Source organism: Diplotaxodon limnothrissa, linkage group LG19, assembly GCF_057381915.1.
Source record: "Diplotaxodon limnothrissa isolate DT_005_m linkage group LG19, D_limnothrissa_male_GT1.1, whole genome shotgun sequence".
Taxonomy (NCBI): Eukaryota; Metazoa; Chordata; class Actinopteri; order Cichliformes; family Cichlidae; genus Diplotaxodon; species Diplotaxodon limnothrissa.
In genome coordinates, this window is record NC_140614.1 from 18084212 (window position 1) to 18103543 (window position 19332).

The window sequence follows — 19332 nt, forward strand, 5'->3', positions numbered from 1 at the left end:
AGCACACCACGTGGCCAGGCGTCTCACCTCACTTCTGTAGTCGGTCTCATCCCTGTTGCTAATGAGACCCACCACCGTTGTGTCGTCCGCAAACTTGATGAAGAGGTTGGAGCTGTGTGATGGAGTGCAGTCATGGGTCAGCAGAGTGAAGAGGAGGGGGCTCAGCACACATCCCTGCGGGGCCCCCGTGTTTAAAATGATGGTGCTGGATGTATTACTGCCGACCCGTACTGCTTGAGGTCTTCCGGTGAGGAAATCCAACAGCCAGTTGCACAGTGAGGTGTTGAGCCCCAGCTGGACCAGTTTTTGAGTGAGCTGTTGGGGGATTATAGTGTTGAATGCTGAACTGAAGTCTATGAACAGCATTCGAACATATGAATCTTTTTTGTCCAGGTGTGTGAGTGCTGAGTGGAGTGCAGTGGAGATGGCATCATCGGTTGAGCGATTGGGCCGATACGCAAACTGGAAGGGGTCCAGGGAGGGGGGCAGGACAGTCTTGATGTGCTGCATGACTAGTCGTTCGAAGCACTTCATCAGGATGGGAGTAAGTGCAACAGGACGGTAGTCATTAAAGCAGGAGGGAGATGACTTTTTTGGAACCGGAATGATTGTGGTGGCTTTAAAACATGTGGGGACGACAGCCTGGATGAGTGATATGTTGAAGATGTCTGTGAAGACATCAGTGAGTTCCACTGCACAGTCTCTCAGTGCACGACCAGGAATGTTGTCAGGACCCGGAGCTTTATGTAATTCCAAAGCCGTGGGCACTAAAGGATAAGTAAGGTCCATTTCCTGTTAAGATGGCTCTATAGACTCTAGCATCCATTTACATTTTAGAGATTTGAGCAAATGAGGAATCATTTTGAGGAATTGTGTTTAAGTCTTGCTAAAAGTAAACACTAAAATTTGCCATCTGGAGTACCCATTTTGCTAACTGCATAAGTGAGTTAACTGCATAAATGCCTGTTGAGCTAATCACCATGCATCTCCAACATGTGTTTACTTTGCGAGCAAAAGACTGTAAATAAAAGATGAACAGGGCAATAACATTGCCTGCTGTTTGCCTCCACTATAGATTCATGGTTAGAACAATCTTGGGTTTTTGAAGCCAGAAGGGCTTTTTTTCACAAGAAGGTCAATTAGTTCTTAGCTAATAACAGCAAGCATGATTGGCAGTATCTAGAAACTTTTAAACAGTTTCCAGATTTAAAATAAGAAGCAAAGCTAATCACCCCCTGCTTTAAACCTACATTATTTTTAATGGTCAGCAGGGGGTGATTCCTCTTGCTCCAGAAGGATTTACATAGAAATCTATATGATGCTAACATGATGCTCATTTCATAAATTACTGTAGTCAGAGTAAAAAAGAATGATCAAACAAAGTTTGCTTTTAGGGGGGCTAACTCTGGATTGTGTTAAGTAACATTTAATTCACTCGGATTACTGCTTAGTAAAATTAACTTTTCTGAAAGCCATAATATTTTTGAGAGAAACGTATTTAAAATGATTGAAATAGCACCAACAGCTAAAACAGTCAACTGATCTGGTTCAGTAACTTTACACTGTAAAAAGATTTAATTGAAGGCTGCAGAGAATAGAAGGCTGGATATTTACAAAAAAAACAAAAGAACATCTCCAATTTCCATTGTCTTCAGATCTAATGACAGAGAAAAGTAGCTACAGAGAGCCAACCTTTTTCATCTAGATAAAAACAGAATTTTTGCTGCAAAGACAGATTTTAGCAAATGTGCATGTTGGGTAAAGCTAACCACAGATTAGAGGTCCGAATCTCCTTCAGAAGAGTTTTCATTGCAGCATTTGGATTTACATTCTCCTCCCAACTGTTGATATTAAGATGGCTGCTTGAACTCTGGGAAGCACTGATGTTGGCTTTAATCTGAAGTGTGGTAATTGGTGATTTTGGAGGTTGGTAACTCTAATGAAGTCATCCTCAGCAGCAAGGGGAACTCTTGATCTTCTTTTTTCTGGGAATGACCTCATCAGACCGAGTTTCATCAGAGTGAGTTTCATCATAGCGTTTGATTGGGGGGGGGAATTGCTGAAGTTGTAGAAACTTATGATCTTTATTGAAATTTTTTTTTACTCACATGCCAAAGTAATGATGGCCTGCTGTGTGTCTTAATTAAGTAGTTTGTAGTTTATTGCTTAAGTATGAGACCTGCAAGAGGTAAACCTTTAGACCCACAGACAAACCGTTTGTTGTTCAAATGCACCAGAACACTTGTAAGACTTCACCAGGTCAACATCTGCAGACTGTCCCTGATCACCAGTTCTGATTAGTTCCTGCCCTGTAGATCTCCTTCCAGTAGCTAATTCAAAATGTTCTGTCAATAAATCTTTTGTACCTTTTATCAGTAGTCTGTCTGCTCTTTGAGTCCATGTTTTGCAAAATCATGACACAGAAAGGGCTCAGCTGGCCGGTGCATTCATACCCACTGCACTACCATGTGGTGCATGTAGTGAATGATTTTAGATGTGCCAAAAGCATAGACTAGTAACGATATTGTAAACAAGCTATTGGTTATTTTTATCATTTAAAGAAAGTTTTCGAATTAATGATAATTGCCATCTCATTGGTGTAAAAACCTATTTTACTCAACCAATATTTTAATAGGATTTTCATTACATTTGTGGCCACACCATCAGGCGGTCTTTCATTTTAGAGTTCACCTGAACACAAACAAAAATTAGTTTGGGCAAATGCAGAGACACTTCTCTTGTAGAAGAACTGAATTCATTATAAAAAAAGATAGGGTTTTAATAGAAAATCATAATACAAGTGTCGAGGGCAGAGGGAGTTAGCAGAGGTTAATTTCATTCTCTCCTCCCTCTCTGGCAGCATAACGCTATCTTTGCTTGCACATTTAAAAGGAGGAGTAATTGAATCATTTGTGTTGCAAAGACATTTGAAGGCCATACTTTTAAAACCAAAGAGCATACAGCAGGAACTTCTCAGAAAAGGTGTTTCAGAAAGCTCCTTTTTATAGGTTTGACAGGAGGCAAGTCGCTGTAATTGTTTTTCTTTACATTTTCTACAAAGGAAATGCAGGTTTACTTGCAACACGGGAGAAAAGTGGAATTTGAGCCATCACTTTAAGGGCAGCTCCAGGTCAGAATGGTATCATCCTGCCTGTTAAACTCTGGTAGTTCAGACCAGGATGCTGCACTGGCACAAAGAATATCGTGGTGCTCACAGCTTACCTTAGATCATCTCACAGAATAAAACAGAGTCGTTATAGACTCGTTTGCAGTCAGGACCAAAGTGTACCCAAACAGTACTGCAGTAAATTTGAAACATGGTCATTCTGGTTCCAGTGCTCCAGAGAACTGAAGTGAAGATGATAAATGTCAACTTCATTCCCCTGTCTTTTTCAGTCTGTCATTCCAAGCGTCATGCTATATCGATCATGGTGTGTCTCTTTGGAAATCACGCTTAAGTTGACCAAGTTTAAACAAAAGATTAAAGCTTCAATGTGCGACAAATTCAAGTGATACTTTTATGAAAATATTACAGAATAAATGGCCTCAATAATCTGTAATGTATTAGATGAGTTAAAGCAATTTGCATAGTTCTTTTCAAGTTTTTTGGATTACTGCAGCATTGTAAATGAATGTGACTTACACACAATACGACTGCCTAAAGACTGCAGTAGTCACCTTGATGATGATTTTTAGTCTGGGAAAAAACTCTTTTTTTCCTTGACCTTTTATTTTCTGCCAACTTAAAGCAAACAACGGTAAACAATGTGTGAATTCACAGTCGCATCGAATACCTCGTTTTCACTTTGTTGCCTCAACTAATCCTCTTAACTTATATCTCCTGGTTTCCCCACAGAATAAAAAAGATACATGGAAAAGATACAAATACAATCATGGAAATCTGCACGCATAAAGTTTGTAGTCAGTATATTTGTGCTGGTATTTATATCATTGGGTTGAAATAAGTGGGCAAAAATCTAATGAATATTAGGCCTGTCGTAAATGTGTTTGTTTCTTCGTGACAACTGCTTAGCAATAACAACCACTGTGAGCGGATCTCCAGTTAGCAATCTGCTAATTTGAGGGTTTTTTCAACCACTTTTATTAGATAAATCAAATCAGCTGTATTTGGATTGCCTAAAATTAACTGAAAACATTTATATGTAGCATTCTACTCTTGTAGAATGCTGAGTGCAGATACTGAGTGCAGAATGACTACAGTATCCCAGTTCGTGTAGAGTACTTCATGTGGCTGCACTTTGTAGTGTGAAGGCACTTATGCACTAAAAATATTACATGGTTTGAGACACAGCAACAGTTTCAGCTGTGAAATCATTGGGAGTCAAGTAGCTGTGCTCAGGGGGAGTCCAGCACTACCAGAGCTGCTGTGACACATTTATTGTCAGTGAAATAATGTTTCCAATGAAAAAAAATCGGTTACTTTTACGACAGGGAGTTTTCAGTTTAAATGCAATAATATTTGCTGAAATATCTGTAGAAGTACCTTCTACTGCAAATCTTTTACCACACTATAAAAAGATTTAATGTTGATCTGTTCTGTTATACACCCACCCCCTTTTCACTTCAGAACTTAATTCTTCATGACATCAATTCAACAAGATGCTGGAAACATTCCAGATTTTTGTTCCATATCAACATGATAGCATCACACAGTGGCTTCACTTCCGAGAATCTCCCACTGTACCGGTTCTCTATCAGACTTGGATCTGATGACTGTGGAGGCCATTTGAGTACAGTGAACATGGGCACACACGTGGCCATAACAGGATCAATAACAATTCTTAAGTAAGGCTTGGTGAAACAATACCCAGTTGGTACTAAGGAGCCCAAAGTGTGCAAAGAAAATGTCCTCCACACAATTAGACCACCACCATCAGCCTGAACATGTCATGGTTTCAGCTGTGTGCAGACAGGAAAGGACCCAAACACAGACGGAAACTCAAAGAAACACAGCATCATTTGCTGAATGGCAAAACTATACAAAACTAGACTGGGAAATTATAGCTAGCACACAATGAGGCACATAGGGAAACCGCACAGCCATGGATGAGGGAGATCACGACGCTGGACAGAAGACAACAAAGGGCTTAAATACACAGGGAATGACGAGGGAACAGGAAACACATGGGGAACACAGCTGGGGCAAATTACACACAACAAGACAGAGGACACAAAGCTAAACATAACACGTGAGACGAGGTACCTTCAAAGTAAGAGAAGCAAAACAAAACATGGCGCACACAGACAGGAGACTACCAAAGTAAAACAGGAAGTAACTGGAACACACGCACAGAGCCACAGACAGACACAGGCTGTATCCCAATTCAGGGTCTGCAGCCTTAAAGGCCGCATTTTAAGGCCGATTACGTCACAGCAACGCGACGAAGGCTGTCCCAATTCAAAGGCTGCTCGAAATGCGGCCCTCAAATTCGTCCGTCATTTCCCTGAATTTTAAGGATGACTTCATGGCCCAACATATCCCAGACTTCATAGCGCGGCGGTGGGTGTGGATAATTTTGCCGGAAAAAAATGGTGGAAGCGGAGCGGCCGAAGAGTAAACTTTCAAAAGTAAGCACTGAATATTATGTCACTTATTTATGTGCAAATGTTTAATAATGAAGAACATTAAAACATTACTGTTGGCTACATGTCGGCAAAGTTATGTGACATTAGCGATGTTTGTACTTTCAGTGTTTACTTTGTTTTAAAGCCTTTACTTTATACGCCGTTAGATAGTCGACCTTAATCTTACAGAGATGTGATGATTTTGTGGATAATTAAAGTCAGTCATATATCCACAAACACAATAAGCTGAAAGTCAGTGATGCTGCTCGGTTTGCAGTCCTGAATATCACGGCACAAGCAGGATCCACTGCACTGTTAATGGTAAATGGCCTGTATTTATATAGCGCTTTACTAGTCCCTAAGGACGCCAAAGCACTTTACATATCCAGTCATCCACCCATTCACGCACACATTCACACACTGGTGATGGCAAGCTACATTGTAGCCACAGCCACCCTGGGGCGCACTGACAGAGGCGAGGCTGCCGGACACTGGCGCCACCGGGCCCTCTGACCACCACCAGTAGGCAACGGGTGAAGTGTCTTGCCCAAGGACACAACGACCGAGACTGTCCGAGCCGGGGCTCGAACCGGCAACCTTCCGATTACAAGGTGAACTCCCAACTCTTGAGCCACGATTAATGTTAGCTATGTTATATTGCTGCCTCTGTTCGGAGGTGTCGAGCTAAACGGACTTTAACGTGTGTTTGAACGAGCTGACGGTTCACTCGTTAAGCTGAAAGAAAGATGCTTTAATCACAGGAGTCACACATGTGTCCACTGTACCATCTGGGAACTCTTCTTGTTTAGCACTCGTAATAACACAAACACTAAATCCTCCTTCTCTTGTGCTGTTTTGTAGCAGTGTATACACCTGAGACTGTCACCTGTCTGTCTGTCCTGCACTCTCTCTCTCTGTTTCTTTCTCTCTGATTGTGGAATAAATGTATGAACATGTATTTATAAGTTACACTTGTGTTTGAATCCTGCAGCTTATCACACATTTGATTTCCATGTGTGACAACTGCAAGTGTCCAGAGTGAGGACAGACTGAGGGACCCACTGCTGCACATCATGTGTGAGGCTTTGCACCCCTGATGATCCACCAGGACAAACTCAGCAGTGTGTGAGGAAGAGCCAGCAGCAGCTGACAGATGGAGAGAATAGACAGACTGTTCCCTGTTTGTGAAGGACTGCTAGAAAAGTTTAAAATAACTGTCTGTCCTGAATCAGTCTTATTAGGTAATGTTCAAATAATTTCATCATTCCAGTGTTTTCAGTGTGGGAGAAAGTACTCAGATACTTATCAAATCACACAGAGCTCATGTAGAAACAAATGTACAAAATATGTTCTCCTTCATTTCTGTCAAACAAAGCTGTATGAAACGTTTCCAGCTGTTAGTATCATGGTTGCTAGGCCACCTGGGCAGCGCGACGGAGGCTAGACCGTCCCATTTCACAAGCCTACAAGCCTCGCACTTCCAGCCTCAGCGGTCTTTAAGTACGCGGCCCTTGAGGATTGTTAAGGCTGCGTACTTTAAGGCTGCAGAACCTGAATTGCGATACAGCCACAGAGACATGACTGGCTGGAGAAACATGGCAGGCAGGGGAAAACAGAATGAAACACGAGGTGGAAACAAGCCACAAGAACTCACACAACCTATATAAACACAGACACAGAGCGAGAGACACCGAGGGCGAAGGCACAAGGGGAAAATGCTAAATAATCAAGGAACTAAACTGGGAATATAAGGAACTCACAACAGAATAACTAAAGACTACTAGTGAACCAGAGTTCTAGTTTGTGTGCTTCAAGGTCGGACATACTGTGCAGCCATTGGTGTTCCTATGCATACAATTGGTTATTTGATTTTTTTAGATCAGCAGTTTCTGAAACATTCAGACCAGCCTGTCTGGAACCAGCAACCATACGACATTCATATTCACTTAAATCATATTTACTTCCTCATTCTGATGCTCAGTTTGAAGTTCAGCAGTTTGTGAAGTATTAAAGTTCAGGATGTAGCTGCCTTGACTGGTGTACCAAACACAGGCAGCCATTACTAAAAGTTATCACATTGGTCTTGATGCATTCTCAATCATCCAGGAAAGTAAATCTCCAAAAGTTGATTCTGTTCATCTGGACGTAGCATTTTGTGGAAGAAACGTTTAAGGAACGGACCTCCCAGCCCATTGTTCCTCAGTGGGCTGGTTTCAGTCATTATGTCATTATGCTGTTTATGAGATTGGAGAAACCTGCAGTCAGCTGAGACTGATGAAGTCACTTGGATGAGTGACGAAAAGTTTCTCCCACAAAATGCTACGTCCAGATGAACAGAATCAACTTTTGGAGATTATCACATGGGCTTTGCTACCATCAATTTGAGTCACTAAACTGGACCTCTCAACCATGTTTCTGGTTCTGCTCACAAGATTTTTAATGGAAATATATGAGTGAAATTCTACTATTTTATTTGTATGAAACTTAGCATTAATTAGCAGGAATCTGCTGTACCCAATCAGCCTGGAGTTTGCATGCTGCCCTCATTACGTTTGATTACAAAAAACATGTTGGTGGCTATAAAAGCTAAAACAGAGACTTAAAAAAACATAAGATGATATAACGGTGAGTCCACCTTTTGCAAATTCTTTGTTAGGATGATGCGTGTATGTAGGTTTCCATTCATTTGTCCCTTAGTCCCAAGCAGATTCAATGGACGTGGAAGCTATAGCACTGACAAGACAGTGCATGTTCTACTGAAGACATAAGGTGGATTTATGGTCTGTCTAAACCAAATGTCAGATGACTGGATAGGTCCCCTTAAATAGGATGTAACTGTGCTGTTCTCTATAACTTTCTCAAACTGACCTTCCAACATTTACACCTGCTTTGAGGCACTTCTTATGGGAACAAGCCTATCAGTGACTCCCTGAAGGCCTGACACCCAAAAATGAAAAGCTCCCACACCTCACAAACCGCATGCAAGCACTGTTATTAATTTGAAGAAGGAACAGTACCGATTACTGTTTTGTCTATCGCTGTTTATAACAGAAAGGCACTAGGGTGGTGTCATTCTTTTCTTGTGTCTGTTGGCAAAGCGAATAACTGCATCCCTGAAAATGTCAAACCATTTCTTTAGCTGCTGTATATCCTTTCAGCTGAGCCAGGCTCTGCCCTGCTGTTTCATTGCTTGACAACAGTGCAGCGAGCAGCCAAAGCAGACAGTATTTTTCCAGTAAGTTTTCATTTCAGGGACAATCCTTGCCAGTAGGAAATATGCTCTGTCACCTGAATTTTTCTGAATGCCATGGAGCTGCTGCAGTGCGCTTCCTGAAAGCGCTCATTGTCAACAACGTGCAAGGTTATCTCAATGGCAGCAGTGAATAAATTGAAAATTCTGAAGTGTGAGTCAGCAATGCAAGGAGACACAAATCAGCAAGGTTAAGCATTCAAACTATGGACACTTTGTTGCAGTTTATTGCTGTGCAGTCTAACAAAAATCAACAAGATCTGACAAAAGGCTCAACTTCTGACAGAATTCAACTTTAATACAACTTCAAAAAAAAATTTTTTTTAAAGAGGCCCTAAAAGTGCTACCATGTACTTTATTGCACCCGACAAAGTGGAGTGAAACAGCACCGGGCTTCTCAGCATGAGCTTGCCTGATTCCTCCATATCTTTTCTGTGACAGTAATTGCCAATGAAAGAAAACATTTCAGAAAGCATGAAAAGTAGTGAAGATGAAAATAAAACATGCTCCAAAAACCTGTGAAGTTGGAATTTATAGCTTTGAATGTGAAAAGTAGTTTGATGACTAAGTTTGAGTGGGAGCTGAATAATAAGTAGCAGGAATATGAGGAGGAAGAGTGTTACTTTGTGCTGTTAAGCTGGCACACTATTAGACACACTGCAAGGATTGTAGAAACTCTCTTCTCTGCATTATCTGGCTTCTTGGCCTTTTTGATTGGGATTGAACCAGACTGTTTACCTCGAATTGTGCTCTGATGGGATTTTACAGAAAGGTTAGGTTACCGTCTTATCCCCATTTCAGCATCACCTTAAGCGAGTAAATAAACCTCCTCTCTGCCAGGCGGCCCTCTGCACATCTAATTCCAGCAGTTTTGGGAGGGAACACCAACAAGCAATAAGCATCATGATTGAATGGTGTCACACATATCAAACGATGAGCGCCTTCATTCCGAGCCGCAGCATCTTCCTGTCAGGCGCCACCGCTTGCTTGCACTCGAGTTTAGCACAGCCTCCAAAGTGTTTTGACAGTTCCGGAGAATGTGCCGACGGATAGCAGACGGGGAAGGGATGGCGTCATATATTCGGTATCAACAAGCTGACACTCAGGAGTCATCAAAGCGTCACAGCTTCACAAAATGTGTGACAAAATGACACAGGCTCATGTCAGCGTGTCAGATTTTAACACAGCCACTTTCCAAGAACAGGCCGCGAGGAGGAAAGTGGACCGACCCAGTGACCTGTTCTTTCCAGAACAGTTGTTGGACAATTGCAGTTTGAAGATACAGTGCATGGCCCGTAATAATCCCCCTCCCACTGCATCCCAGCCTGTCAGACTGACAACCTAACATTTTATAAGCACTGATGAATCCAGTTTTGTGTTGTGCTAACAGCTAATGTCATGCCTGCAGCAGAGGTTTGCAAACTGGGCCACAGAGGAAGGAGAAAAACGAGGTAGAGGCAGTGAGAGGGAAGTGATAGATGCATGCTGGTGTTGTGGTTCGGCCTGCTGATCAATGTGGCCACACAGCTCATGGAGGCATTTTAGGTATTTCAAAATCATTAACACATAAATGCATAATTTTGTGTCAAATAACCAATCAATAATTCATGCTTGACACACATATTAGCATCCCCAGGCTTCTACCTTTCTACCTATAAAACCCGAGAGCAGTCAAATGGTGGAAGTGGAAGCTAAATTGGCTAGTCATTCATATGTATATTAGGTCGTTACCTAGGAATTCTGGAGGGAGGGGAGTGGGGGTGAGTGATTGAGGGGGTGGGGGAGCTGCTAAAAGCTGTGAACTTCCTTTTGTGTTTCATCTTGATGCATTCTCAATCATCCAGGGAAATAAATCTCCAAAAGTCACCAACTTGGAGTGTTTCAGTTTGCCATCTTAGGGAGAAATCAACACACATGGGTGTATGTCCTTTGTTGCTGAGATTTATTGATAAAAACAGTACAAAAAACCAACCATTTGTACACATATTTACAAATGGCCTGCTGAGTGGTGCATGGAGCATGTTCATTGGTTCATGGACCTCCCTGAACTAATGGCATTTATTGCAATTGTCATCTTGCGGGGGGTTACCAGGGTTCCATCTCTAAATGACTGCTGGTCAGCAAACCTGGGAAACCCACAGATAATTGGAATTATGGCACGAAACCGCTTCCAAAACATCATGCAACACCTACGCTTTGATGACAAGTCCACCCGCTGTGATCGAGCAAAGACTGACAAGTTTGCTGCAATTTCCAGTGTGTGGGGATCATTTGTCAGGGAGGGGAGTGGGGGTGAGTGATTGAGGGGGTGGGTGAGTGGAGTGTTTCAGTTTGCCATCTTAGGGAGAAATCAACACATGTCCTTTGTATGTCCTTTGTTGCTGACATTTATTGATGAAAACAGTACAAAAAACCAACCATTTGTACACATATTTACAAATAATGATAAAAAGTGAGTGAGTACATTTCAACATTTTCAGCAATCACTCACAATCCTGGCACTGCCACGGTATCTGTCGTCTGCATTTACCACATGTGTACCTGTAGCAGTGAACAGTGTGTGCACCCCCTCTGTCTGCACCCCTCGATGAGCAGGAATAGGTTGCCTGGGTGAGGGAAGTCTGGACTTCTCTGCTCAGGCTCCTGCCCCTGTGACACGGACAGACAGACAGATGGAAGGAAGGAACAGTAACCCTGCAAACCAAACAATGACGCTTTCACGGTTACATTTGGACTTACATGTCATGCAAAGTGTACATTTACAAGCAGTGTTATAAGTGTTGTTACTCCAAAAAAAGTTATATAATACACATTGTCACTTTTTGAAAGAGTAACACATTACATGACTTATTTACCACTGCAGAAAGCCATTCATTGTGCTACTTGTTATATTACTACATTACTCTGTAACGTTGCCTTTATTGCACTGTTACTTAATTATCAGTTAACAATATAACCCTAAGGCTGCTGTCCCACGCTCTGGCACAAACTCCTAGCCTAATGAGGACACACACAAGGTCCTTCTTTGAATGTTTAAGTACAAACACAAACCTGAAAGCAACGCTGAAAATCATCCCAAAGAACATTTCACAAAACAATTTTGGAAGCGCAGTGACTCTGCGGTACAAATAGAGACAAAGTAGAAATGGAAGCTACAATGGCACAAACACGACGGGTCATCATTCCTCTTCTTACCTACTGAAAATTATGCTTTGGCTGCCCGGCTAGCATTGGCACACACTCGGCTTTAACATTGCTCTGCAGCTTCTTAGCTGCTAGTTTTATATATGGATGCTGTGCTTTAAGAAACTTTGCATGTTACACAGATTACACTTTCCCATCACATTCTTGTCCTTTTGAGCATTAAAAATAAAAATAATGTTTATATCACCACTCCTCAAAAGTTGTAGGTCATTCTTCTATTTTTTTCACTCCCTGCACAAGAAAGGGCATAACTCTAAATTTGATTACTTTATTTCGTGCGATTTTAATGTGACTAATGAATATTGTTCAAGAGCATCCATGTAGGATGAGTTGGAAACGACAGGCCGATAACACTAATACCATAATCCAGTGTGTTTATGCACTACCTTATGTGTAAATGGGAAACTGCAGCAGCTTTTGGCAACATGCAGAATTTGACGCCCTGGAAATGAGAATGGTTGACCAAAGAACTGTACCATTTAAGAAACAGACCTGGGATGATATTTTTGTGAAAGCAGCTCAGTGAATTCAAAAGCTAAACCATATTAAATTCTTCTGCTCTCCACCTCTGACTCCACCTGATTTGCGGTGATAACCCACTAATTATGCGCATAATAATTTAGCGAAATTTGTTTTTTCCCTTGCGAATCCTGTTGTTGCAAGATGACATCACCAAAAACAGTCCAATCAGTGAGTCACCTGTCAGTTTTGGTATGTCTTTTTGTTATACTGACCAAACTACAGGTTTCATAACTTAGATCATTATTATCCCCTAAGCTGAAGTGAGATAAAAAATAATTGCCTGGGCTCCAAAAGTGTCAGACTCCTTATTTATGAAAAAAAAAAACCATAAAGACCAAAAACATACTGCATAATGATGAATACAAAACTCAGTATACACAGCTCCCAGCCACAATTCAGCCCTGCGACTCATTTACAGGCAATTTCAGGTATGTTTAAATTTAGGTTGAACACTGAGAGCTCACACTGTACAGTGGATGTTACGGGGAGGGACTGAAGGCTTCTTTACCATATCAATACCACCATCTAAAGTGCTTCAGTCCCTGATGTGAATACATTACCCACAGTTATAGCAGCTGTGGTAGAATGAAATGAGAAAATGGTGGTGCTATTTCTGTGCGCTGTCAGCTGCATGCAGGCACAGTCCCCTAATTGCTCACCTTGGCCCTTGTGCAGCAAAGGCAGATGTGAGGAAAAACACATAACTCAACAACTGGCTCCGTGAATTAAATTAGTGACTGAAAAATTGATTTTTACTTTGCGTGTTCCAGTGAAACGAAATGCAAAATAGAAATCGCAACAGGCTTCACAGAGGGTATTATCTCAACAGTGACGGGCCTGAAGAATTATTTTATATCTTGATGAGGAGCAAATCCGACTGTGCATTGCGCTCATGTTTTGGTTTGTGCTTCTTAGATGCATCCAACCAAAACACCCCGAGACACACATGCATTAGCAGCAGCAATCTAATTATTGCCATGTGTGGAGGAAAAGGATTCACTTGGTAACGTCTCAGGAGTGACGCGATGCCATAAAACCCTGGCTCACTCAGAAGGAGTGGGAGTGCCAAGGTCTCTGTGGTTAGCTGTAACAATGCAAAGTCCTGTACTTGCAGGACTCCACCGTTTGGCTGCAGGATGTCTGTGGCACAAGACTGCCCTCCAGTGGAAGAGAGCGAAAAGAACCAGCTTTTCCACAGAAATGTGTCATTTCAAAAGGCCAGCACTGTTTCCAGTAAAATGGATTTGCTACAGAGTGGCTCGTTTTCAGAGTCGACTTTATTCCATAAAGATGAAAGCCACAGAATAAAAGCACATTACCCAGAGCGACATGGAAATGGACCACACAGGATATTGCCTCTGAGCTAGTACCAATCAAAGCCTTTGACATCTGGTTGTGCATATGTGTTAGAATCTGCCAGTCAGTCAGTGTGACAGTGGTCGGTTGAAGGCCTGCCTGCAAGACATGACTGAGGGCAGATAGAGTAGTCAAAAGGCCTTGATTTTTTTGGTTAGGATGTGCTGTTTAAATAAAATTATATGGTGGGGCTTTTGGTGAGATGTACCTCAGAGAGCAACTAAGCAAATAAGAGCAGATGTTCTTACATTTTTGGATTTGTAAATCCGTGAAACAAATGTCTGGGAGTAAGGGATATATCCTTGACTTGCTTATAATGAATTTAACTGAGTGGCACAGAAATATGTGCTCTTTGCATTGCAAATCCTCAAACTATCTTGTTAACCTAAGACCGCAGGCTGTGTGAAGCATTTTGGATGTGATACCGATGCAATATGTAAAAACACTCCAGTACAAGCAAAACTGATGCATTCTTATTATAAATGTTGCAAATGTGTTGCATTTATTTACAAAAATATAATTGATGGAAATCATGTCGATCATGCCACATTTGGGGTTTTTTATATTGAACCGGTATGCCAATTTCACTCACTAGCTAGTGGAGGTAGAGATAATTAAACTTGCTCAATTTTTGCCAACCTCCAAAGTGTAACCAATTTCAAATGTTCACTCCACTTCAAAAAGATCTTGGTCTGTAAAAAAAAAAAAAAAAACAATTATCCCACACCTCGCTTGATGTGACCTCACGAAACACTTTCCTATTACATTTATAGTTTCAACCAATACTTTCAAGTCTTTCCTGATAATGGTATGATAATGATTTTAGAAATTATAGTCCCATTAGAGTCAAAAAGGAGGATGGAGTACACTGTTCTTTGGGTAACTGCCCTTTTTCGAGTTGCTAAGGCATTACTGTATTTTATCATGTTTCTTAGTTTTCAGTTAAATCATAAACCACTACCCCATTTCCAAAAAACGTTAGAACACATAATGGAAAAAAAAAAAGAAAAAATTCATGTACCCAATTTTTATTCATAACAAAACACAGAAAACACACAACTTAGATATTTGAGTATTTCATTTTGAATGTGATGGCAGCCTCGTAAGAATTGTAACAGGCCCATGTTTACCGCTGTGTATCACAGTCCATAATGGTGCCTTTCCACATATGCAAGCTGCCAATTCCATAGATAATAATGCGCCCCAATACCACCACAGGTGCAGTCTTTTGAACTGAGCGCTAATAATGAGCCAAATAGTGATGTCCATGTTTTTTGCCAATCAGCATATCCTCAGTAGAATTTATAGGATGCATCTGCAGGTAATGCCAACTTGTGACCAGTGTTGAGTGTACTGAAATCACATTACATTTTCAGGAATGTAGTAATGTAACACGTTACTGTACTAAATTCAGTAATTACATTACAGCTACAATCATGTTGTTACTTTTATTGCAAAAGTTCTTCAGCTATCTGCACGCTGGGTTGATAAAGAGGAAAACAAAACATCAAACAAACATGCTTTTTTCTAGTTAGCATGCTGAAGCGGTCTAGAACTTTTCAGGATACTATTTTTATTTTTATTGCACAAAAGGACAAGAGCTCATGGTAAAGTATGCATTCGGGACAGAATTAACCAAATAATCTCTACTAAGTGTAGTCACCGAATGGGACCTCTCTACCATGATTGGTACAAAAATATGGTTTGCTTATGTTGCTTAGCACTAATTAGCAGGTACTTAATGAGTGACGTCATGTTGGCTGCATCCATCATACACTTCATTCACATGGCTGTAACATTGGTTGAACTCAACTCTGAACTTTTTGATGCACAGTTTTCATTATTGTGTTTCTGGCCATTCGATCAATTCTTGCTTCATTTTACGTTCTTAGTCACATCACCCAAGAGAAAATTTTCATTGATCGAGTCAGGCTGCGACTCTTGACGCTGTGCAATCAATTTTCTCATCTCTGGGGCTACAACAGTGGCGCGAGCCACATGGGACACTTTGTACCTGTCACATCCCATATGTTTGCCAATTCATCTTTCTGTTGATACGATCATCTTGACTCATAAAATATTATTCGTTCCCACTGCACATGTAAAGTATCTCTTATGTGATTACAATAAATAGAAGTCTGAGAAATCGGATGATGGCACTACTTTATAAGGAGCGTCTTATTTCCACTTTTCTTGTGAGTCTTTGATAGACAAACATGTACCCTGGAGGATTCTCTGAGCTCACTGTGTAAAAATTAAACATATTCTTCATTCTGCTCACAAACTCCCAACTCAGCTGGAGAGATTAAATTTCATGCTAAAAGAATAAGGGTGCACACAGGAAGGTAATTAATCACTTGTTTGGGGGCTTTCTTTGGCTCTCAGTGCGTTCTGGCCCCACTCAGAGACCCCTTCTCCAAAACCATCATGACATTTTTGTAATTACACCTTTTTTCCCCAGTGTAAAGCAGCTCGGCAGCTGTTGACAAACTGGAAAGGGGGGGGGGGGGTCAAACAGAAAGAGCACGCTTATAAAAAGACTGAGCTTTAATGCATTTAATCCCACCAGTCACAGCAATGGCCATTACACCACAATTTTATTAAGTTTGTAAAAAATTTATTTTTTTATCAACTTGTCAACAACACATGACAGAAGTTATTTTGGCAATACACTTTAAAGTGAATCATAAAAGCAAAAGATTAGAACATAATGTTTCTGTATTGTTCAAATAGATATTTAGTATAGTCTAAGGGGGCACGCATCGCCTCAATCCTCAGCACACATTTTCTTTCCTAATTTTCTACAATGTTTGAATAGTGGGTGCTCATTTTAAAATGACCCAAGGTTCAAATAACAAAGGCAGTGAGGCCTGAAAGCTCACAATGAGAGCAGATGATGATCTTAAGCAAACAACCCTGGCTATAATCAGAGGCCCCGCCCACCTGCTGTTCATATCTCAGGTTTGCGAGTGGCAGCCAATAAGAAAAAAGTCAGCTTAAAACAAGAGTTGCCTTAAAGGGGTGGGTTGAAAAGATACAAATGTGGCAGGTGGGGTTCCTAAAACTACTCAATGAATTGTGTGTGTCCAGATATCTGGGAAAATTGCAGATTTATGTTGGTTATTTGCATTTTAGTTACCTAAGAGACGGTGCTGGCACCTCTTGCTGCAACAACTGGCACAGAATTCCCTTCATGTTCCATCTGTGAAGCTTACCAGCTGCATGTCAAAGCAGAAAATAATCCAGACGTGGCTTAGAACTATTATTGTTTTCCCACAAAAGTCTAGAATGCTAATTTCTTTTTCCACCCGAGGGACGTCTAAGGGGGAAAAAAAGTTCTGGAGCTAGAAATTAGCATAATGGGTCTGCCTTAAGTTGCTCATCTGTCACTGAAATAGTTTTGTCTTGGTATAATCTAAATATTACCTTCATGTCAATGCCACCGATGAATGTAAAGCCATGGCAAAAAAAAGAAAAAGTACACTATGACACTGTATCATTATTTATTTAACAAAAATTAAGCCAAAATGCAGGACTGTGTGAAAACCCTAGTATACCCCCTCACTGCTTCCATTGGAGTTAGAGTATATGTAGCAGCCAGGTGTTAATAATAAAATGCAGTTGACTAAATGGTCATCAGCAAGTATGAGCACCTCTCTAAAAGCAGAACTATTAATGGTTTGCTGGTCTGCAGCATTCAGATGTGTGTTAGCACAATGCCAAGGAGAAAAGACATCATGATTCTGGAGAATAAAATATTGCTATTCATCAATTTGGTAAGGATTATAAGTCCATCATTCTCCAGTGAGAAAATTATTCACAAATAGAAACATTCAAAACAGCCACCAATCTTTCCAAGAGTGGACGTACAGAGGGTCAGAATAAAAGCTCAGAGAAATTGCCCCCAAAAAACCCAAGATCTCCATCTCAAGCCTCATTTAGCATGTAAAATGTTGATGACATATAGTTAGACAAAGACTGAACAAATGTGGATTCTTGGGAAACATTTCCGGGAGAAAAGATTCTTCTGTCTAAAATGAATATGGTACCACAGCTTAGCTTAGTAAAGATGCAAACCACAATAAAACAAAGCACAAAGCATCTGGAACAATGTCCTCCTGACAGAGAAGACCAACATGGAGATGTTTGCTTTTGATTTTTGGCTTCAGCCAAATGTGGTACTGTGCATTACGGCCAAAGTATAGAATCAAATGGGAGGCCATCTGTCTAAAAACTAAAGCTTGGCCAAAATTGACATGCAGCATGACAATGACCTAAACACAGCAGCAAATCTACAACAGAATGGCTGGAGGAGAAAGAAATTAAAGTGCTACAATGGCCCAGTCAAAGTCCAGACCTCAGGCTGACTAAAATACTGTCAGGATCCCAGAACGCTAATTAAGTTAATTTAAATGTAGCTTAATTTCCTTATCTGAATCATCGAGCATTTATCATGACTTTGGCAGGAATTTTAAAACCTGGTAACAACTAGATAATGTATGTCCTAATATGTAAAACCTTAGAATTTATAGAGGGTGTACTTGGTTTTGACCGTGACTGTAGCTTGCGGCTGTGACATGGAGAAATAGCATTGGAGTGTTATGTAACAGTTTGGACATATCACACTGATCAAACAAACTTGGATCCTGAAGAGGAGTTTTATCCTTGAAGGTCCCGGATAACAGAAAGAGCTAAAACAGCTATTCTCGGAATAAAGTGAGGGGCTGTTTCAAGGCACGGTGCTCGAGCAGTTTGATGTATGTGTCTAAGTACGAGGCCAATCCCAAAAGTAAGGCCTTCTATTTTTTTTATAAATACAAAAAACCGTTTATTTTCCATAATATTTAAATCATTTTAAAGTTTGAAGACTTATTTGTCTACATGCCATTTCGGTCGATGCATTGTTGTAGAAATTTTTGTAGGCAGTTTTACAATGCCCATGTCATACCTGCTCGCCGACGCCGCAGAATCGACTTCCGAACAAATGTTCTTTCACCTTTGGGAACAGGTGGGAATCACTTGGTGCGAAGTCCGAACTGTAGGGTGGGTGGGTGATGAAGTTCCAAAGTTTTGCAGGAGAGCGACAGTTTGACGGACGACGTGTGGACGCGCGGGGTTGTGGAGAATGCTTGCACGCACAGTGCGCAACTGTGTTTGAGGAACGAAATTCTAATAGCTCCCTCATAAGTTGGAAGACTGTTTTGTGCAGTCAGACACATTCAACTGCAGAAAACAAATCAATCATCAATCAATAGATGCAGCTAATTGAATATCAATAGTTATGACCCCCATCAGGACCTACCTGAGGCACAGACAATTACCTGGCTAATTGTAAAAACCAAAGAGGACCACACAAAAGCAAAGCACATGTATTCAAACAGGCCTGCTCATTGAACATGCAAAATTATGCCTGG